Below are 23,773 nucleotides of genomic sequence, written 5' to 3'. Positions count from 1 at the left end.
CCATATCACTTTCTCTTCCACTTTTATCTCAAAACTGTCACTTGCTTTTTATCTCCTTGTTGCTTCTTTGTCATTTATTGTATAGCCTCTTCTTTCTGTCACAGGCCTCCTCATTTCTCCTCTTCCTTGTCTTAGCGCTCGCTGTATCTTTCTTTATCTACGTTATCCGTCTCCAGCTTCATGCTGTTCTAGTTCTGTTTCCCTTTCTCTATCCATCTCCTCTGAACCTTTTCTCACTGTATCTCACTTCTTTTGTCTTTTTTCTTTCACTGTCTTTTTTTTAGTCGTTTCCTTATTTGACAAGGCCTTTCTCTTTCTCTTTCAGTCTCTCTCGTTCCCTCCCACGTGACTGACAGATGAGTTGTATTTGTCCTTGCACACACTGTATGTTCGAATGATAACATCTTTTCTCCTTGCCGTCAATCGAGCCATCTCTGCTTCCTGTCATCGTCCCCCCCCGACAACTTGCCTGACAACCAAGGCATGTCTGTCTTTTGTCGGGATTGCGATGACAGTCGTCCTGTCAATTTGCTTGTTTACGTCTTACAGTTTACAAAAACGTTCTTTATCAGAACTATGACAAAAGAACGTTGAAAAAAGTGACAAATGTTGGAAAAAGCTACAAAAACACAGGAAAAAATTGAAAAAAAAAAAGTGACAAATATTGGAATTCGACCCAGAAAAACGGTTGACAGTTGCACGATTGACAGGAAGACACCACAAGGGTTAATGATGACAATGAAAGCTTTCCACCTGTCGACCACTCACAGGCTTCTCCTTGTCACGGTAAAAGATAGATAGATACATACTTTATGACGAGACTTGACTCGCTCGCAAAGATTTTCGTTTCCGGCCTGTTTGTAGCGTGCGGAAGAAAAGGAGCGTTGTGGTCAGAATGAGCAGTGAAAGCCACATTGACACCATTTTTTTTAATCCTCACACTTCCTGCCTCACTCACACTCACACACAGTTATACAGGCAAGTGTCACTGAAGTTCCCAGTTTTGTCCTTGGCTGTGTGTGTGTGTGTGTGTGTGTGTGTGTGTGTCTAGATTTGTGTGACTTCCTGTGGTTTTAGTTCCTTTTCTTGTCCTGCGAGAGCTCTCATTAGAGAACATCAAAACTTTTTTTCTCTTCTCTCTCCCTCTGTGTCTGTCTGTCACACACACACACACACACACACACACACACACACACACACACACACACACACACACACACAGTGTCTTTTCACAGCTCGGTGTAGAAAACAGTGTGAACTCGGTCCCCAGAGGTGGCGGCGTACCTGTGAAAATAATGTCAACAAGAACTCCCAGCAGCACGCTGGTGACAGCTGTGTCGCCGCTTGTACGACCTGCTCCGCACAGTCGGGGTGATTTAATTCCATCCCAATCTGCAGACAGAGCGCCGAAAAATAACTTAATCTGGTTCTGTCGAGAATGGCTGTCAAAGTGAAATAAAACGCTGCCGAATGAGAGCCAGAATAATATCTAGGATACACCACGGTTCGACATTAAGAGTTGTCCGATGGCCTGGGGAAAGTAAAACGCTGCGTGGGGCAAGTAAACATAGCAACACGCTTATCATCATCGCATCATAAATTACGATATGGTTCTCTTGCCCACGTCGTAGAATGCTCGTTGAATTCAAAATTTCAATATCTCTTCCTGGTGCAACCAACTCGCCATCGAACACAAAACGAGACTCTCACATACAGTGACTCACGCTGCCAAAATAACTGGCTTATATTAACTTTTCTGTAAACCTCATGCAACAGACAATAAGGTATTATCTTATGATTTGATTTGGTCAATCAACAATTGAGTTGGCGCTAGTGGCGCGTGACTGGCGGCATGGCACAAAAGAGAGATTTTCAAGCGTCCTGGAAGAAGGAGTTCTCTTGGGTGGCAGTAGAGGATGTCGATGAAACGACTACAATGTTTTGTGAAGTTTGCTGCAAGTTTGATTCCGAGGCAGATGAAAGTGGATCCTTTTTCAAAGGAACGTCTTCATGCCAAAAAACAAATGCTCGAGTGTCATGATCAGAGGGCTGCCGTAACCCCCCCTGAGTCTTCGTCGTTATTTGATAACCACTAATGAAAAAAACTATTTTTAGACATTTCTTAAGGGGATTGTGGATCCAATCATCACCAAAGTGTATACCATGCATGAGAGACAACAAAAACAGAGGGAATGGTCATAGTTGTTATATGACATTTTAAGTTCTCATATTATGCTTTTTGGCTTTTCCCCTTTCCTTTATTGTGTTATATATTTTTTTGTGCATGTTATAGGTTTACAAAGTGAAAAAGCCCAAAGTCCCCCCCAAAGGGACTTACCATCTCCAACAGAAAACACTGTTCACAAACTGCTCCAAACAGCTCTATTGTAGTCCAGCCTTTACTTCAGAGACAAACGTGGTCACTTTGGAACACAAGTTATAATGCTCGCCTAGCTGCTAGCTAGTCCTTATCTAGCTCTTGTGTTGTCTTCCCGTCAACCTTGAAAAAAACTTTTTTTTTCAATGTTTTTGACGCCTTTTTTTTCACAGTTTGCTTTTGCTTTTTCCAACATTTTAAATTGTTAAATTTTTCTTCTACACATTTTCAGCGCTTATTTCTACATCCCATATTTTCTAATATTAAATTAAAATTAAAACCGGGTCAATTTGACCCGAAGTCAACACAAGGGCTAGCCTCTGTCAGTGCACGCCCTCATATTCTGCTTCTGACTGGCTAGTAGTCCTTACCTAGCTACTGAGCATGTGCGACTCCCAACAAAGATGGGAGAGAAGTGCAATTCCTCACTCTGTAGCTAAAACAGAGAGCTCAACACACAGGGTGAAAAAAGGAGCTGCAGCAATGTGCAGTACAACAAAAATATGGTGTTTTTTTTTTTTTTTTTTAAATTAAACCAAGTAAACCTATTCTGGTACAACATCTAAATACAATTATGAACCTGAAAATGAGAATAATATGAGTTCTTTAAAAGAGTGTGTGTGAACGTATGTGTGACTTACAAACAGCACAGTAAAACATTAATCCTAATGGGCTAATAATAACAATATGAGCTCTTTAAGTTGTATTGGTTGATTCATGTGTATACGTTGCCGTGGCAACTGCACACATAAAACCCATAAAACTGGCTGCAGCTCTGACAATACTGCTACATTGATTTAAATGGGAATGGCCTTTCTATCCATTTTATTTCTTATCTAGGCTATGGAACAGTGGTTACATAACCTTAGAAACAAGCCTAAACGTCATCGTGCACGTGAATGCGCGTGCGTCATAGGTGCGCTCTTGTACTAAAACAAAAAAAAATTACACCCCCTAACAATTTAACATGTTTTAAGGGCTCAGATTTAACAAATTCATTGATTTACTTCAAGTTCAGTCGAAAAGACTGAACTGTACGGTGGAAAGTATCGTACCCAATATATGAAACGTTATCTTGTCTGAAAAAGTGTGGCAGGTGGTTATTACTCTGCCTTTGAGAGATACCGTGAGCATTTATGTCTTTGCTTGGGGAGATTTTAGACCTGAGGCTTAGAAGAAAAAAAAGAGGTAATTTCATTCTGCTCCTCATATTTTTGTTGACAAGTGAAGCAAATATTTGCTGGTCCAAAGACGGTGCTTTCTTTTGTAAAAACCCAGTTTGTCTTCCCCAGCTGCTGACATGTAAGTCTTTCATTCACTGATGTTGTCACGGAGATGGATTATAGCTCTGAAGCCAGCAAGTGTGACTCTGAACAGGTTTTGGGAGGGTCTTAAGTTTGAAGACTCTAGACTGTAAAATCAATCACCTTCAACCACTTTGTATGTTAACGTGCTGACTACTCTAAAATCATCAGTTAGCTGTCTTGTACCTTTTTTTCACCTTTTTCATCTTTGCGATTCTGCACAACAGTCATTTTGTCGCCTTTTTCTGAAGTTTTTGTCACTTTCGGCCGACGCTTTTTCAACCTTTTTGCCACTTTCTCTTTCTTTCTTGCTTTTTTTCCCGACATTTTTAAACTTTTTTTTCGATGTTTATTGCAATGTTTTTTTCCGATGCTTTTGTTCCTTTCTTGACCTTTTTTTAAATTTTTTTTTTTTTTTTTATGATGGCTAAGGAACTTTATTTCCTGACTGTTTTTGGGGCTTTATCTGGACCAACCTGTAACTGAGAAGATTTGAGACATTCAATAATACAGTCAAAGAAGTTCGACTTTTTGTCTTAAATAAAAGCATGCCAATAAACTGTACATGTCTGGCCCTTGATGTGATTCTCATTTCACATTCACTAAGGGCCCAGTGTGTTGAGTTTGACACCCCTGCTCTGGACTGTAAAATCAATCACGTTAACCACTTTGTATGTTAAAGGTCCCATGGCATGAAAATGTCACTTTAGGAGGTTTTTTTAACATTAATATGAGTTCCCCCAGCCTGCCTATGGTCCCCCAGTGGCTAGAAATGGTGATAGGTGTAAGCCGAGCCCTGGGTATCCTGCTCTGCCTTTGAGAAAATGAAAGCTCAGATGGGCTGATCTGGAATCTTCCCTTTATGACGTCATAAGGGGAAAGGTTACCTCCCCCTTTACTCACTACTCACTACCCACTACTCTAAATCATTAGTGAGCTGTCTTGTACCTTTTTCAGTCCCTCCAGAAAAACGCGATTATGCGATCGCATAATTCACATATTTATGCGGGGGGCCGCATTTTTTCAAATACGCCGCACTTTCGCCCGCATAAATTGCAGATTTCCACGCAAAATATGCGGGGCTTGCATGATTTCATAATCCCCGCATTTTCGTTGCAAAAAAGTCCCATATATCTTAGCAGAAAGTTGAAAAATGTTGCATTTATTTCACACAAGAGCAGCCATTTTCCCCTGTTGGCATGGGAACGTTATGAAGTGACGTAATTACGCGACGTGAACATCGAAAAGCTGCAAACCCCGCGATGAAGCCATGATGAAACTGCAGTTTTTGCAAGTTCCCGCAATTTTTGCAAGTTCCCGCAATTTCATCGCATAAAATTGCATAAATATCCCGCATATTCCATCGCATTTTTTAAGAAAACGTGCCGCATAATCAAGGATTTTTGCCCGCAACAATCACAAAAAAACTGAAGTCTGAAGGGACTGCTTTTTCGTCTTTGTTATTCTGCACTCATCCCTGTGGTATTTGGCACTCCAATCAGTCGGTACTGTCAGGGAGTCTTTTCTGCTCAGGCACTTTGACTTTCTGTTGATGCACAACTTTTTGTTGCACATTGCTGCTACAAGTTTTAAGAGCAGAAAACAGATTAAACTTTTTTATAAAAAAACAAAGGACATGGCAAATAATGACATGTCTTTATAGCACTTTTTATGTTACAGCAATAGACTGAATCACTGTCACGCCGCGTTAAAACAAAAATACCTTCCGGGTACACATCTGGCCGTTGATTTGAATTGTAAAGATATGTGAAATTGGCCAACTTGTTTTATTTCTGTTGTCATTTTCAGCCGTAACTGTAACGTTTAAAGATGTATAGTTAAACACGGAGGTCTGACCTATCTGTCGTCTCTGCTGTGTTTATTGTCTGTGCTGTGTTGCGTTGTTAGCGTCTTTTGATAAACCAAATCTAATGTAATAATGTATTTTGGGTAAATTAGGACTCTTATAAAGTAAGAAGTCTGGCCAGCTGAAAGGCTTATACAAACTGTATGGTGAATGTTAGTTTATTATGTAAAGATCTTTTAGTTTTGATATCATCTTTCAGTTATCTGTAAAAAGCTCGGCACTAAGCTCAGAGACGCTGTTGATTACAAACACCTTGAAGCAAGATTAATCCGGTTCTAATAACATATTTTGGGTAAATTAGGACTCTTATAAAGTAAGAAGTCTCTGTACTCGCCGGCAGTAATTTCGCACCTTCCTAAAAAGTCAGAGAGGCATTTTACTGAAGAGTTATCTGATGTTGAGTTTGATGTTTAGGGTGTGAAATGGTTTGCGTGATCAAAATTACATTAAATTAGGGGGACACTGCCCTTTTTGCTCGCTTGATGCATTCAGGTTTTCCTGCTTTTTATACATTTACATACAAATGATTTACAGGAGTGTAGGATTCAACGACCTGTAAGCCGACTTCAGTCCCCAGGCTGAGACTTATAGTGGTAATGGCATCAGTAAATGGGAATAGCAGCAGAACTGGAGCAGACAGTTGCAACTTTAAGATTGCTTTGGAGTAAATCACAAGTTTTTATCAAGATAATATAGAGATTCTTTGGACAACGATACGATATTTGCTGATATCTTGAAGTGTGTCACGATACGATTTTGATTCGATTCAGGGACCTGCGATCGATATTCAACTTCATTGTCATTGTGCAGAGTACAAGTGCAAAGACAACGAAATGCAGTTTGCGTCCAACCAGAAGTGCAAAAAGAGCAGAAAAGTGCAATGCGATATACAAAGTATAGACAGGACAAGAAATATGGTGCAGTGTAGACAGTAGTGTACAGCTGGTTTACAGAAGGTGGTTTAGAGTAATATAAATTAAATATAAAAATGTGCAGTGTATTAGCAGTTATATAGTAGTTATAAGAGCAGAATAAATATGGCTATGTAATATGAACAATGTATGAACATGTAGAGATATGTGCATTAATGTAGTAGCAGTAACATTATAATAGTAGTAAGAATAATATAGATATATGCAGTGTATTAACAGAATATATTATAAGAAAAACAATAAATATGGATATTCAGTGTGAACCATATAGACAGAGATGTACAGTCTGTACAGCTATGTGCAGTGTATTTGCAGGCAGAATAGTATGAAGAGCAGTAGAACATGGCTATGTATAGGTGTAATTACAGTATGTACATTTGTAAATAAATAGAACACTATGGGTGGATAGGGTAGTGCACTTGACATCTTGAGTTACGCTTATAGCAACTCAAACTAATATGATTTGTCAGTGTTCTGGTGAATTATAACATATCTGAGGGATGATTCTTGCTTGTACAATTTCCAGCAGAAGTTCTCTGAGAATCTCTGTTCTATCCAAGCTGAGTTGGCATCGCAACTGAAATTTCCCATAATTGATATTGGATCGGAAATGTGAACGGATTGCCTTCAATTGATTCAGGAAATCATTGGCGATACCCAGCCCTCCGTGGGGACATACAGAGTTAAACATTTAAGGAATTTAGCATAATGAAGACAAAATCGGGAGTGGTAGTTTGGCTCATAAATAAGATTTCAGAAGGAATATGGCACCCTGCTTCAGAGACTCGACAGTCATCCGTGATGCTGACCGGAGGAACATTTCTTATCTTCTGCACTCCAGAGCCATTTATTTCTCTCTCTAAGACAAGGCTGAAATGAGCCATGATTCACAGGCTTCCCTGTCCTCGTTTAGATTTATTTTGACAGTTATGAGGTGCATTCATCTACCGTAAGCTTGTAACTAAGGCTCATCCAGGCGGATCATTTCTGCACGTCGCAGTGGAACAGCTGCAGATTCCTTTCCAAAGGGCAGAACGGCTCAACAACTGAAGCAAACAACAGAGGATTCATTTGTATCCTATAGAGATTTGTACGTGAAATGTATGCATCCGGCCTGATGCTGTGGACTGTTCATAGGAATTACTTCTGGAGTTGTAGCATTGCGACACTTTCTTTCTGCAAACTGTGCAGGTGTCAGTGGAGTGAACATTCACCAGCAACCTTTATTTTCCTTGGGACGCCATCCTTTGTGCTGAGCGTGCTTATTCACCGCAACAACCTGCTTCACATTTATATTGTTCGACATTCTCCCACCTGGGAGCAGTGCAGGAACACTCAGTCCCTGAGAAGCTTTCATTGGTGTAATTTGGAGCCCATTGCTTTGCTCAAAGGCTCCCCCGCGACTGCTAATGAGAGAAAGCATACAGAGCTACTAGGGATGGTCTGATAACCTCTTTTTTCCTTCCCTATACCGATTCCGATACCTGAACTTGCGTATCGGCCGATACTGAGTACCGATCCGAAACCTGTGTTAAAAATATTCTATTATCTTTCAACAGCTGTAAGCTACTATCTCTGTATGGATGAGATATGATTGCTATTATTGTTGTTAAACATGAACAAAAAAAGACAACACAGATTTTTGTAATTTGTTTTTATTGTCCACTTTGACAGTGAGTCGTAACGGAAAAGTAACTACTTTAAAGTAGCTTGTCTTCAGGGCTATGTTACGAGGTATCTGATCTAGAGATATTAGGCATTTTCCAAACTATCGGTATCGGCATTTATATTGGCCGATAAATGAATGTTGTTTTTTATATTTTAATTTTTTAAATATTCATTTATCAGAATCATTTATAATGACAAATAAGTGATTCTGATAAATAAATATTTAAAAAATAAAATAAAAACGGACAAAACACCCTTCAACCATGTTCTAAGTGTTGGCGTTGTATAGTTTGTCCACCAGAGGGCGCTCTACAACGTCCCTGTTGGTGTTTCCGTTTTTTTTTTTTTTTTTTAAATATATATTTGCCGATATATCGGAATATTGGATTTTTAAATCACCAAATATTTGTATCGATATCGTAAAAATCCTTTATCGGTTGGGCTCTAATCTGATCGGTGCATAAACTCCAGTACGCGCCCATACCAATACCTGCTTTTGATTGTGCTACCAGCATCGGAGGCTTTTCAGATACTGGAGGTCCGGAACAATCGGCAATAACAAAACATCCTCTAATCAAATCACTTTCAGCTTTTAAGCGACATATATTCGAGTTTAGTACTCAAAGTTTTCCTGTATATTTAAAGGACAAATCTGGCGCAAAATGAACCTAGGGGTTAATAACACGTGTACCGAGTCGACCGTTCTCTGGGATCTGTTTTCATGCTAATCAAATGTGACCAGTTTCATAGCAAACCGCTAATTAGCTTATAACGCTAGTCGTCGGGGCACAGATGAAGTCAAAAGAAATCACTATTTCTATACCACTAACAAGGCTGAAAATAGCACCACACTTCAACGGTAGCATAATGAGGGTCCCTACATGTAAACCGAAGCATTGAGAACTTCGTAAGTGTACAGACAGTTTATTAAAAAGATAGTTTAGAAAGACTGTACCGTTCACGTATACAGACGGGCGCCATCTTGGGAAAACAGTCGCGACCAGTCGAACGACGAACGCCGTGCTTGAGCTATGTTACTGGTTACTGGTTACACGGCGTTCGTCGTTCGGCTGGTCGTGACTGTTTTCCCAAGATGACGCCAGCCTGCATACGTGAACGGAAATAGCGATTTCTTTTTACTTGACCCGTGGCCCCCGACGACTAGCGTTACAAGCTAATTAGCGGTTTGCGATAAAACCGATCACATTAGATTAGCATGGAAACAGATCCCAGAGAACGGTCGACTCGGTACACATGTCATTAACCCCTAGGTTCATTTTGCGCCGGATTTGTCCTTTAACATCACTAACAATGTATTGATCAATAGAAAAAAATTAAAAAAAAGAAAACGTTACCAAGGTATTGTATTCTTAACACAAAGTATGGGCTGGGTCCGGATTGACTTGCTGCTTGGTCCGAACTTTGAGAACCCTATAGCTGATATCTTTAGGCAGACACGTTCCAAACACAGGTGAAAACAACCACTTTGAAATCTGGCGCTTGTGTTGGAGGTTTAGGGATTTCATGTGAGCAGGACGACTGGAGAAATGTGAGATTAGAAATGTCATCCGGGGCTCAGAGGAATCTGCAGCTGTATCCTAACAAGCTCGCTGCTCTTTCATGTTTCGGGGAGAAATGAGGCGCTTGTGTTCTTTTTCATCATGTCTGAGGGTAGAAAAGCCCTGGCTTTGCCATCAAGCCGCCACCAGAGCCACTATGTGCATTTTTTCTCTCTCAATGAAGCTTTTTAAAACATCTTTCTTGAGAAGTTGCAAAGCAAAAACACCTTGAGTAATTTGAATCTTAAAGCTTTAGTGGGTAACTTTTTGATATTAATAAATGTCCGTTACATTCAAGCCATTACCAAATGAGTTGCTACAAAGCTAATTACATACATACACACATACACACACACATTTACACACACACATTTACACATACACACACCCACACATAGACACATACATACACACATACATACACACACACACACACACACACACACATATATACACACACACACACACACACACACACACACACACACACACACAGACAGACACAGACAGACACATACATACATACACACACACATATACACACACACAGACACATACATACACACACACACACATACATACATACACACACACACATACACACACACACACACACACACACACATACTGTGTATACACACATACATACACACATATATACAAACACACATACATTTACACACATACATACACACAAACACATACATACACACACAAACACACACATACATATATATATACACACACACACACACACACACACACACACACACACACACACACACACACACACATACATACATACATACACACACACACACACACACACACACACACACACATACATACGCACATACATACATACACACACATATACACACACACGCACACACACACACACATTCAGCAGCAGCCGAGGACAGAACTGAGAACTTCAGTGACACGTGCCTGTATATCTATGTGTGTGTGTGAGTGAGAGACAGGCAGACAGGAAGTGTGAAGAGAGGAAAAAACAGTGTTCAGTCAATGTGGCTTTCACTGCTCATTCTGACCACAACGCTCCTTTTCTTCCGCACGCTACAAACAGGCCGGAAACGAGAACCGGAAATAAAAAGTCAAAGCAAAATGACACTTTCTAAAACATTCTGGAGATCTCGTCCAAAAATAATAGAATTTTTATTTTATTTTAATCTTTTTTTTTTAACCAGGCAAGTCATGAATGAAAGTGTATAGATGCAAGCCATTGTTACACCCTTTTAACTTGTAATCAGCATGTTGCTTAAGGACATTTTGCACCACAAGGCAGCCACACGATAAACTTTTTCAGGGTTCTTTCAACTTTAAAACGCACACACACACACACACACACACACACACACACACACACACACACACACACATTCAGCAGCAGCCGAGGACAGAACTGAGAACTTCAGTGACATGTGCCTGTATATCTATGTGTGTGTGTGAGTGAGTGAGACATGCAGACAGGAAGTGTGAAGAGAGGAAAAAAAAATGTTCAGTCAATGTGGCTTTCACTGCCTTTTCTGACGCTCCTCTTCTTCCGCACACTGTCTGTTTCTGTTTCTATAAGTCCCATAACATAGGTAGAAACTGTCTGCTGTTTCTACATCTTCAGTTACATTTTCAATGCACACAATAGAGTATTTTTTACAGTGTGGTATTAGTACTTTTATTGAAGTAAAGGATCTGAATACTTCTTCCACCGCTGCTTCGTACCATGTGTTTAAAAGTGAACTTTTCTTTCTACTAGTGAGTAGTTACATCAATTAAAAGAAGTTGCATTGTGCTTACGAGAGGTTTTGTGTGATTTAAAGGTTATTAACTTTAGTGTACACATCACACAGCTCTCTACCTGTTAAGTTTTCCACGTGGATCATTACGTGGAATGAGCTGGACATGAAATGTGTTCCACAAGCTGTTGTGCCGTCGTGGAGCGGTTGACTCAGAGGCAGCAGACCCTTTGACCCCCTGGCCTGTAAATTATTGGAGCGTAGATAAATCTATCGCACGGAGCCCTCAGGTGGGATAGATCACCTTTGACACAGCTGGTATTGGCTTTGCGGTTGCATCTCCGTTGCCTCGAGCTGTTTTCTAGGCCCATCGCCTCGCTCTGCCTGCTGGACATTTGGCGGAGCAGAGACATTCTGTTTGTGCCTTTATTTTTATTTGTTGGGAAGTAAACTGTTTGATAGCTTACCTTGTTTATCCCTTCTTTTGTATTTTTATTTTAACCCTTGTGTTATCTTCCCGTCAACTATGAACTTGTTGTCCTCCGAGTCACAATTTATACACTTTTTTTTTTTACGATTTTTTTCCCACGTTTTTGTTCTATAGTAGTAGTAGTATGGAGAGAGACAACGGTAGAGAGTAGTATGTAGAGAGACAACAGTAGAGAGTAGTATGTAGAGAGACAACAGTAGAGAGTAGTATGAAGAGAGACAACAGTAGAGAGTAGTATGTAGAGAGACACCAGTAGAGAGTAGTATGTAGAGAGACACCAGTAGAGAGTAGTATGTAGAGAGACACCAGTAGAGAGACACCAGTAGAGAGTAGTATGTAGAGAGACACCAGTAGAGAGTAGTATGTAGAGAGACACCAGTAGAGAGTAGTATGTAGAGAGACACCAGTAGAGAGTAGTATGTAGAGAGACACCAGTAGAGAGTAGTATGTAGAGAGACACCAGTAGAGTAGTATGTAGAGAGACACCAGTAGAGAGTAGTATGTAGAGAGACACCAGTAGAGAGTAGTATGTAGAGAGTAGTATGTAGAGAGACACCAGTAGAGAGTAGTATGTAGAGAGACACCAGTAGAGAGTAGTATGTAGAGAGACACCGGTAGAGAGTAGTATGTAGAGAGACACCGGTAGAGAGTAGTATGTAGAGAGACACCGGTAGAGAGTAGTATGTAGAGAGACACCGGTAGAGAGTAGTATGTAGAGAGACACCGGTAGAGAGTAGTATGTAGAGAGACACCGGTAGAGCGTAGTATGTAGAGAGACAACAGTAGAGAGTAGTATGAAAGAATGAACATCCACGTAAGGAGGCAGGTTGGGGGGTGGATGGGTCAAACACAGGACTTTCACCCAGGAGACTGGGGTTCATGTCCCGTTCTTGTCCCGCGTGTCACTGAAACGTACATTTCTGTGACGCTGAAGTAGACTTTTTGTGTCTAAAACAAACGCCAAAGGCACCTGACCAAGCGTCACTTTCTGACACGAGAATGTGTTGGTTGTGACGCTATCACAATGACAAAATCTGTCTGCAGATGGACTGAAATATAAACGCCTGGCAAAGTTACTCAAATCCTGTGTTTAAGATCTCCGTCAACTACTCCAAACTCCAGAAAAGCGACAACGTTGAAATAAATTGTCCAAAAAAAATTTGAAAAGGTGGCAAAAAGTCAACATTTAAAGGCAACAGAAGCAACAGAAACATTGAAAACACGACACAAACATCCATAAAAAGCAACAAAAACGTAGGAAAACGCCCTGTTTTGATTATTGGAGGAGTGTTATAATAGAGTGCATGATTTTATGATTTAAAGGCCCTGGGATCATGATTTTAGTTTTAATGGGTTTCAGTGGGACATTTGTTTTGTATTTTGGCTGCGCAGTTCATTATTGACTTATTATAGCAGCTCTGGTTGAACCTCTTGTTTGTTTCCCATCATGCAATCAGAAATATGTGGCTGTATTTCTTCAGAAGAAAATAATAGGTTGTAACTCTGAGAATGAGAAAGTTAATAGGATGGAAGTGTTCCGTCTCGGCACGTTGCTTTATTCATTGACCAAAGTGGTAGTTGAATCCGTAACCCTGACAGAGCTAGCCTGCATTCACACACACACACACACACACACACACACACACACACACACACACACACACACACACACACACACACTGCAGTGGTCCGGCGAAAACACAGCTCATTTCATTCATTTTGAATGGCGGTAGTGCATTGCTAGCCTGGTCCAACCAGACTCTGGTCCATTAGCCTGGTCCTACCAGACTCTGGTACACTAGCCTGGTCCTACCAGACTCTGGTACATTAGCCTGGTCCTACCAGACTCTGGTCCATTAGCCTGGTCCTACCAGACTCTGGTACACTAGCCTGGTCCTACCAGACTCTGGTACATTAGCCTGGTCCTACCAGACTCTGATCCATTAGCCTGGTCCTACCAGATTCTGGTCCATTAGCCTGGTCCTACCAGACTCTGGTACACTAGCCTGGTCCTACCAGACTCTGGTCCATTAGCCTGGTCCTACCAGACTCTGGTACACTAGCCTGGTCCTACCAGACTCTGGTACATTAGCCTGGTCCTACCAGACTCTGATCCATTAGCCTGGTCCTACCAGATTCTGGTCCATTAGCCTGGTCCTACCAGACTCTGGTACACTAGCCTGGTCCTACCAGACTCTGGTCCATTAGCCTGGTCCTACCAGACTCTGGTACACTAGCCTGGTCCTACCAGACTCTGGTACTCTAGCCTGGTCCTACCAGACTCTGGTCCATTTCATTTGTCCAGAGAGTCTGGCCACTCTCCATTGACGAGTGTTAACTTCCTTGAAGGCGGGTACTCTGTTGAAGTTTAAAACTATTGGATCTGTCCAGAGCCACTCTGGATCTGCCAAGGTAGCTCAGTTGGTGGAGCGTGCGCCCACGTGGAGAGGTGTATTCCTCGACTCAGAGGTTGCAGGCTCAAGTCCGACCTACGACTGGTTTCCTGCATGTCTTCCTCCTCCTCTCTCCCCTTTCATGCTGTCCTGGTGATTAGAGGCAGAAAAAAAAAAAAAATATATATATATATATATATATATATTAGGGCTGTCAATCGATTAAAAAAAAAAAATACAGTATTTAATTATCGTAATTAATCGAAATTAATCGCATACATAATTAACTGTGCCTGAACCGATACTTTCTAAGAAAGTAAAAAAAGAAAAGAAAACAAAGGGTACTAAACAACAGTCGGTGACATTAAAGAACGGCTTGTTTATTGCTAAGGCCATATGGTCAAAATTAAATGATTTCATAATAATGTATAACAATAACTTATTTCACTAGTAAATTACTGTTGAACGACAAAAACAACCACCAAGGACATTTACAATAACTTAAAATGCACCACGAAGCTGTAGTTTACCAGTTTCATTGAACGCACCGTCTGTGTTGTTTTTCCGACGGCAGCTCGGCAGCTGCAGATTGTTACATCCCGCTGTTGAGTCACAGTCCTCTACAGTAAAACACAGTCAAACTTTACACCGTTCAGCGTTAGCTGTCAGCATTGTAACCGTGTTTAATCCAGCTACTAGCTAGCGGTAGGCTAACGTTAGCTGCTGTCGAGTATAGTGTTAACTAGCTAGCGGTAGGCTAACGTTAGCTGCTGTCGAGTATAGTGTTAACTAGCTAGCGGTAGGCTAACGTTAGCTGCTGTCGAGTATAGTGTTAACTAGCTAGCGGTAGGCTAACGTTAGCTGCTGTCGAGTATAGTGTTAACTAGCTAGCGGTAGGCTAACGTTAGCTGCTGTCGAGTATAGTGTTAACTAGCTAGCGGTAGGCTAACGTTAGCTGCTGCTGAGTATAGTGTTAACTAGCGTCACATGCAGCGGTCTTTGTGCTGCCTGTATCGTCTTCAGAGCATCAGAGAGAAGAGCAGACATATCAGTGGCTCCAGATTTCGGTAGCCAGGGTTGGCAGGAAGAAGATTTTTACAAGTAAATGTTCCAGTTAATGATCCAGGCAGCACATTCTCGTCTCCCTCCTTCATTTTACAGTCCAATGGTGGCTAGAACAGCTCCGGGTCAAACGTCAATATGGAATGGATTAATCTGCGTTATTTTTTTTAAAGCGTTATTTTTTCTCAGATTAATTAATCGAAATTAACGCATTATTTTGACAGCCCTAAAAAATATATATATATATATAAGGAATGTAGAGATATATAAACAATCTGACAGTAAACAGTAACTGTGAAATAAAAAGTTTACTTGTGCTACATTGGGGGTGGTGGGGCTAAGTGCCTTGCTGTATTTATATGCGGGCTCTCAGGATCCTCTTTCAACCTGTGGGTCCTGCTTGAAATCATATTAATATGTATGAGCATGTCAGAAAAGTACTCATTATAATATTGTTTACACTCAGCCCACTTGGGTCGCGTCCTGTTTGATAACCCTGACCCCTGCTGTCTGGGGGATGCGCCACAGGCCTGCGCCATTTAGACTTTTTGACCTGCGGAGGAACACTGTGCCTGAGGGGCCACTCTGCTAATAGCTATGTAGTTGAAGAAACTGTCAACAAACCATTCTTCTTGTAAGTTTCCGTTCCCTCCCTCCCTTTCTCCCTCTCTCCCTCTCACTCTCTCTCTCTCTCTCTCTCTCTCTCTCTCTCTCTCTCTCTCTCTAGGTGAGAGAGAGACAAGTGAAAGGTGACAAAAATGCTGAATAGTTGACGAAAATGTCAAAAAAGGTGACAAAAATGCCAAAAAGGTGACCAAAACGTCAAAGAAGGTGACAAAAATGCCAAAAAGGTGACGAAAAGGTGACCAAAATGCCGAAAAGGTGACCAAAACATCAAGAAAGGTCACGAAAAAGGTGACAAAATCGTTAAAAAAGGTGACCAAAACGTCAAAAAAGGTGACAAAAATGCAGAAAATGTGATGAAAACGTCGAAAAAGGTGACAAAAATGCCAAAAAGGTGACAAAATCGTTAAAAAAAGGTGACACAAAGGCGTTTGAAAATGCCGAAAAGGTGACGAAAAAGGTGACAAAAAGGCATTGAATAAGGCAACAAACAAGGCGATAAAAATGCTGAAAAGGTGACGAAAACGCCAAAAAGGCGTTGAAAAAGGTGTCGCACAGAGAAAGGAAACTACTCTGAGTTGGGGCGTCTCGGTTCTAAACCGTCTCTGTCGGCGCTCACGTTAACAACCCTGTTCTTCTTCAGCCGTTTTTATTCCAAGTGAACCAGAAATGAAATGCATCACTTCCCTTGCAGAAGTCCCGTCGGATCATAACATGGACATTAAGATACACGGATATTATGGGGATTATTTCTTTAAACCGGGCCATTGTATTCTTCCTCAACCACACCCGTTGCTCATGTCTGAGCACTGATCTCTCTTCTCTATCTCTGTGTTTTAGCTTCTTTCCTTTTCAACATTCCCGTTACCTTTTTTTTCCTTCTCATTATCAGGTTTGCTTGTATTGCTCTTGTATAATTACTCTGCGTAGCTGCTAAGTGAAACAAGGGACACACATTGCAATCGCAGCATAAATGAGTACTAAAACAGACAACAGTGCTGGTGATACTATAAAAGCCAAATAATCAGGACAGCAGAATAACAGAGAATGAAAGAAATAAAAGAAAACAAATGTCTGAAAGATTAGTAAGTCAAGCGGGAAGAAACACAGCGCTGGTATTGGCGGCAGACTCGTTGGTGTAGTTACACCCTTTAATGTTCCTCTGTCAGATTTTTTCCATCGCTGCTGCGTCTTCTCCCTCTCTGCCCTTTTTCACCATCTGTCCAGGTGCGAGCGTTTTCCCAGACGTGCTATTAAAAAGCAGACAAGTCCTCTTTTCACTTAGTTCTCTAAAGCACTGTTTGCCCTTCAATTCCACTTCCTGTATGTACTGAGAAACATCCTTTCTTAGGCGTAGATTTCAGGGGGGGAATGCAGGAGATATGTCTCCACGCTTCTGACCCGTTTTGGTTTGGAATCTGCGGTGTTTTGTTGCAGTCTCAACGGCCACAAACGGAGACCTTTTGGCAACACCGACACTGACGCCAACGTTTCTCCTCCTGATTGGGTCTCATCGGTCACGACGTCTCGTTCTCTAAACCTAAAGGTACCAACGTTACCATGGCAACTACTAGCAGCGGGCTGAGTGTCCACGCTGCCTCCTGTTTATGCCCAGTATACCAAAATGTTGATGAGATATTTTGGTTTGGGCGTGTTAGTTTAAACGGAGATTGGTTCTTCTACTTTGTGTGCACGGAGATCGCTTTTGGCTCAGAACTCAGCTTAAAAACCAAAACGTAGCGGTGTGAATGTAGCCTAACTGGAGAGACGACGAGATTCGGGAACTTCTGTCGGTAAGAGCCTACGCCCAAGACAAATTCGAGGGACGCCAAGAGACTCGGTTGTTTATGACCAAATTACAAACTGGCTCCGTGACCTCGGTGTAATCCGCGTCATGTCCTGCCTCCTGCACGCTCTATACCCAGGCGCCAACGCTCGCCTAAACCAAACGGACGATTTCCAAGAAGTAACGCGTCTGACACGGACAATCTTCTGTCGTGAAATTTCGGACTACGTCGGGACCTGATTCATCAGACATTGTCCGGAGTTGACTCAAATTCAGTCAGTGACCTTAACCCACTGCAATTTTTTCTACAACAAAGTTGCATTGTAATAGTAATATTATGAGTTAATGGCTGTTGATACTCTTGTATCACAATCAGGACTACAAGAAGAAAGAAAGGGTCATACTTTTGCTTTCTGCTTGTCAAGATTTTGACTTTGATCTACTGTTTTCTTTTAAAATTTCTGCTTTACCCTCTCAAATAAAATCGGTCCACCTACATCTTCTCTCCACAGTTGCCTCGTGTAAATTACAGCTCAGTAAAGCCAACAGACTAACCGAATCAAGACTCTTCCGCCAGCTGTCTGCAACAGTGACACCTTTAACTGCTTGAAATTGATGCTCTCTTTTTTTTTTAACTGGGAAGAATAGGTCATGCACGTTTGCTTTTGCAGTTTGCAACACAAGACTACATCCCAGTGACACACATGCACAGGAGCACTCAAATGTGCATTGAAGTATAACCTTATAATGTTTTTGCGTGGTTTAGCGGACGGCGACTTGCAGCACCAACCCAAGATTTAGCTTAAATGTCTGTATCGCCCACCGCATAAACCAACTGATAATCAACACCGACTCCACGGCTCATACTTTCCAGAGCAGTGAAGTAATTGTCCACTGAAGTCGTATTGGATAGCAGGTCGAGGTGGAGGTTTAAATTCCGACACTGTAGAGACTTGTAAGGAGTGATACACTTCTTAATTCCTGTCAATGATGAATGAAATGACTGCAGAAGCATGCCTTCGCCAACCCTCCAAACACACAACCCTCTCCACCTCCTGACTGAGATGTTACAACATGCTGCAACCTGATTGAAATATTCTCTTATACATCTGCAGGATAAGAAATGGCGTGCCAGCGGGTGCAGATATACAGTGTAGGTCTCACATGCACAGACCATGGCAGCACCGGAGCCAAGTATGTGTCAAGTTTATACTGCAGCTAAAAGCTCATTGCAAATCAGTGGCTGAGGCTCGTGTTTCTACCTACAAGTTAAGAAGTTTTTCTAACAGTTTTTAGCTCAATCCAGTGTGACGTTAAACCATCTGGGTTTTGTCTTTTGTATTCACTGCTTCATGGCTCCATGACTGAGATTATCTTTGTTGTGTGTACGTGTGTGTTCTTTCTTTAAGCTTTATTTATTCAAGGAAGGTTTGCCATGCATGCTGGGCACGCACACGGAACTGCCCCACTTTTTTTTTTAAATTCTTTTACACATTCACAATAAGAGCTCAACAGTGTGGTTCCCTTTGATTTTCTCCAAAAGGATTTTAATTATCAGCCGTGATGTCTAAACCACCCGAGGTATACTGACCACGAGGTCCGAGGTTGTGAAACAAAAGTTTCTGCTCCTGTAGAAGCTAGAAGTTGGTATGAAATCAACCTTGTTTTAAGAAAAAACATGTTTTATTCGCGATCCTATTGAGAAGTACTACACTACCCACAATCGTGAGCGCAACAGCAACGTCTGATCGGTGGAACTCGCTGCTACCACGGAAATGTTTACTGCACCCGCGAACGGGTAGAGTGAGATTCTACCATTGAGGTCTATGATCTTGTACCTTTTGACCATTTTTAAAACGGCAAAAATATTCTTTTGAGCCAAATCAAATGTTTTATGGTCACGATGCATCGCACGAAAATCCATCTCGTCAGGCTACAAGTTAATGCATTTGTGTTCGAACTACCAGCTTACCGAACCAATCAGGGTCCGGTGAGAGGCTAGTGGCAGGTACGGTTCAGGTGTGTGTAGTCTATATCAACGACATTGAAATTATAGTAAATCTGATAATTAGGAAGGTCATAATGGCTTTGAGTAGAATCATTTCTACATACAGCTTTAACATATTTAGCTCATACAAAATATTACCTCCAACCTAAACACTTTAGACTACAAAAAATGCTACAATAAATGATCTCTCTCCCAAAAAAGTGATATGACTGTTTGTTTAAACTTATCATGGTTTGTGTGCAATTTTTAAGGCGTATACCACATAACCACAATGTAATGTGGTATTTAAACAGCTATGAGTTTCACCAGGGGATGAGTAAATGGAGCTATAAAAACACTATTTACTTTACTTCGTTTTTACAGATAAACAAGTGTGGACATTGAAGTAAGCATACACTTTGTGGCACAAGGTTTTTAGTAATTCTGGATGTGTAACGTGTAATGCACGTTATGTACACTAGAAGACTTTGAAAAGAAGTTTTACATCATCTCACATCTAACGACAATCCTCTCACGTCTGACGACAATCATCTCACATTTGACGACACACACATTGCAAGACTGTGGCTGTGTCTCATTCCGCATACTTCCGTCAGTACACTGACCACTTGCTGCCGTAGTGCCCACTTTGGATGGTTAGTATTGTCCCAAAAGGAACACTTATGTTAAAACACTTACTGGAAATGACCAACGGGATGAGCGTGACGAATGCAACGAACACAACACATAGCCAGAAATACGGGCTTTCCTGTATGCAAATGACGAGCGGATGGCTCGGCTCGCCACCTCTCAAAATCTGACGCAAATCTTTTAAACTGACCTTTTGTCGATCAAAAAAACAGATTCAGCAACTCATTAAAATGTTTTCAGAAACACGTTTCGGTGAACTATTTTCGTAAAATACGAGATCGTATTCCGAACGAGCCGCCATTATGGTCAGTATTCAAATTCTCGAGCAGCCAGACCCACGTGACGCGTTTGTCCAATCAGCTGCCGGTCAAGGGCTCCCTTCCACTTTGTAGTCAAAGATGGCGCCCGTTTAGTGCGAGTAGGGTCCATTGTTCCACACTGAACTTTTTGAGCGTTTTTATGGGGTCATCCTGGTACTTTCAGTGAACTGACTCTTTTTGCGTTATCTACACTATATACTTAAAACTAAGTGTTTGAAGTGTGCATTAGGCGGTTCGAGACACAGCCTACAACTACAACAAGTTAGCTAGCTACCGCTAGCGTTAGCTGGTAACTTAAGGGAAAGTTTGCAGATTTTCTGTTCTGCCATACATGGAGATGAACGTCTCCAGTACGCGGACGGTTGCATTTATCCGCCGGTAAAACTCCCGTTGGATGACTCACTTCATAAGGGTTGAAAATCGGAAAAAAACGTTCCGTCTTTAGGGTTTAGCTTAGCGATGCGCCATAGCAACTATAAACACCACTGGCTCTAGCTGTTTGCTGCTTCCTGTTTGGTGCTAGAGGGAGCGCACCCATTGGTTGTTGACAACGTTCACATGATTTAACTTCACTACCAAGACTTAAAACTTATATCAAAGGATAATATCAAACATGTTTGATTTTGTCTGAATGTCCAGACGGGAGAAAGACTGACTGGGACTGAGTTTGATGACCTTACACCAAACGATGGAGTTGACGGGAGTGCCCCGACTCTAGCAAGACTTTCAGGATTACATTCAGATATTGGAGATTACTCTGCAACAGTGGAATCGCTTAAAAGTCTTGGTGTAAAGTAGGCATAAATTGGGATGTGACTTTGGAGCAAAATATGGATCACAGAGATTAAAATATACCAGAACTGGCTGCTCAAAAAGTTGTGTCCATAAAATATGATATTATTGCAAATAGTTTCTCAACCTTCATGTATCCCAGTATTGTTTTCTAACCATACATACACTTTAACAGTATCCTGCTTCCTGCTCTTCTACCAGAGTTGCCGGGAGTTTAAGCGCCTTGCTCAACTGCACATCGGCAGCATTTTTATTAATTCTGATTATTGGATCTACTGAGATTAAAACCAGCATTAATTAACGATTCTGTTGTTTTTTTTCCACCCAAACCCACAGAGGTTTCCTAAGCTCTGTGAGAAGGTAATTTGGATGATAGATATATGGTTGTTTCCTAATTTGGTTGGCCTTTGGCTCACTGTGTGCTGGACTGGCTTTTGTAAATTAACTGATGTTTGCCTCATTAGAGTGTGGTCTGTTTTTTCACCCAGTAAACTGTTGGGACAAACAACAGAGTGGGCTGTTATTTTTCATCTGCTAAAACTAAGTACTTTGCTTCTCCAGGGTTTAATTATACTGCATTGAACTGAATTAGAATTAATGAAACACTTTGTAATACTCTGGGACACAGGCTGTACATCAAGTTGTCCTACTTTTTAGTTTTCTGGTTTATCGTGTGTGGGCTGTAGGCGGCTGTGTACATGTATTACATACCTTTTTTAAATCTGGTTCATACTTTACATCACCATACATATTATAAGTATTCGTTTTAATAGAGACTAATGAACCAAAATGGTGCCAAAGCTATCACCAGCAGGGCAGGAAACTTGCCATAATTACACATTTTACTATGTCAAACAAGACCATGTAACGAGACATTATATAATAAACATCAAAATGTAATAAATGTACATTATGTTATAACACCCGCATTTTGTAACAACCCTGAATGTAATAACTTTAGTGATGTGTAATGACCGATGAAAGGTAAAACTAATCTACCGATCAAAAAGTATATTTTTTGAAATTAATTTTGAGTCACCATGATTCACGCTAGAATTCATGAAATAAACAATGTTATTACAAATTAATTAAGACATCCATTTTGGTTTGTTATTACATAATACATATTACATTTTTGTGATAAAAAGTGCAACCCCCGCATTTTGTCAGAACCTCCGCAGTATGTAAGAATTTATAACAAAATGCGGATACATTTATTATATGAGGGTTTTATCACATAATGCAGGTTCAGGTTCATATCGGGGTCCAGCAGATTAACACAAATTGTGGGTGTTATTACATAATGAGGGTGTTATTACATAATGCATTATTACATGAGGGTGTTATTACATAATGTAGTTGTTATTACATAATGAGGGTGTTTACATAACGAGTGTTATTATGCAATGCAGGTGTTATAACAAAATGTGTTATTACATAATGAGGGTGTTATTACATAATGTGCTATTATATGAAGAGGGTGTTATTACAAAATACAGGTGTTTTTACCTAATGCGTTGTTACATAATGCATTGTTACATAATGCATTGTTACATAATGCTGCATTGTTACATAATGCTGCGTTGTTACATAACGCTGCATTGTTACATAACGCTGCATTGTTACATAACGCTGCGTTGTTACATAATGCGTTGTTACATAATGCGTTGTTACATAACGCTGCATTGTTACATAACGCTGCATTGTTACATAATGCGTTGTTACATAATGCGTTGTTACATAACGCTGCATTGTTACATAATGCATTGTTACATAACGCTGCATTGTTACATAATGCATTGTTACATAATGCGTTGTTACATAATGCGTTTACATAATGCGTTGTTACATAACGCTGCATTGTTACATAATGCGTTGTTACATGAGGGTGTTATTACATAATGTAGTTGTTATTACATAATGAGGGTGTTTACATAACGAGTGTTATTATGCAATGCAGGTGTTATAACAAAATGTGTTATTACATAATGAGGGTGTTATTACATAATGTGCTATTATATGAAGAGGGTGTTATTACAAAATACAGGTGTTTTTACCTAATGCGTTGTTACATAATGCATTGTTACATAATGCATTGTTACATAATGCTGCATTGTTACATAATGCTGCGTTGTTACATAACGCTGCATTGTTACATAACGCTGCATTGTTACATAACGCTGCGTTGTTACATAATGCGTTGTTAC

At 40.7% G+C, this 23,773-nt stretch overlaps 1 protein-coding gene and 1 long non-coding RNA gene across 2 annotated transcripts in view; one reads left to right on the top strand and one right to left on the bottom strand.

Moving 5' to 3' along the window:
• LOC116059779 (collagen alpha-1(XIV) chain-like) overlaps positions 1-23,773 on the top strand; it is a 252,849-nt gene that overhangs the window by 54,638 nt on the left and 174,438 nt on the right. The window lies entirely within an intron of this gene.
• Positions 1,865-20,170, bottom strand: LOC118493390. Its single transcript, XR_004895353.1, has 3 exons — positions 20,161-20,170; positions 19,970-19,976; positions 1,865-1,931 (listed from the first exon to the last, which is right to left on the bottom strand). It is a non-coding gene; the product is annotated as an uncharacterized LOC118493390 (long non-coding RNA).

The sequence above is a fragment of the Sander lucioperca genome, chromosome 16, assembly GCF_008315115.2.
Source record: "Sander lucioperca isolate FBNREF2018 chromosome 16, SLUC_FBN_1.2, whole genome shotgun sequence".
Lineage (NCBI taxonomy): Eukaryota > Metazoa > Chordata > Actinopteri > Perciformes > Percidae > Sander > Sander lucioperca.
Note: the sequence above shows the minus strand (reverse complement) of the source record. Positions and strands in the feature narration are given on the sequence as shown.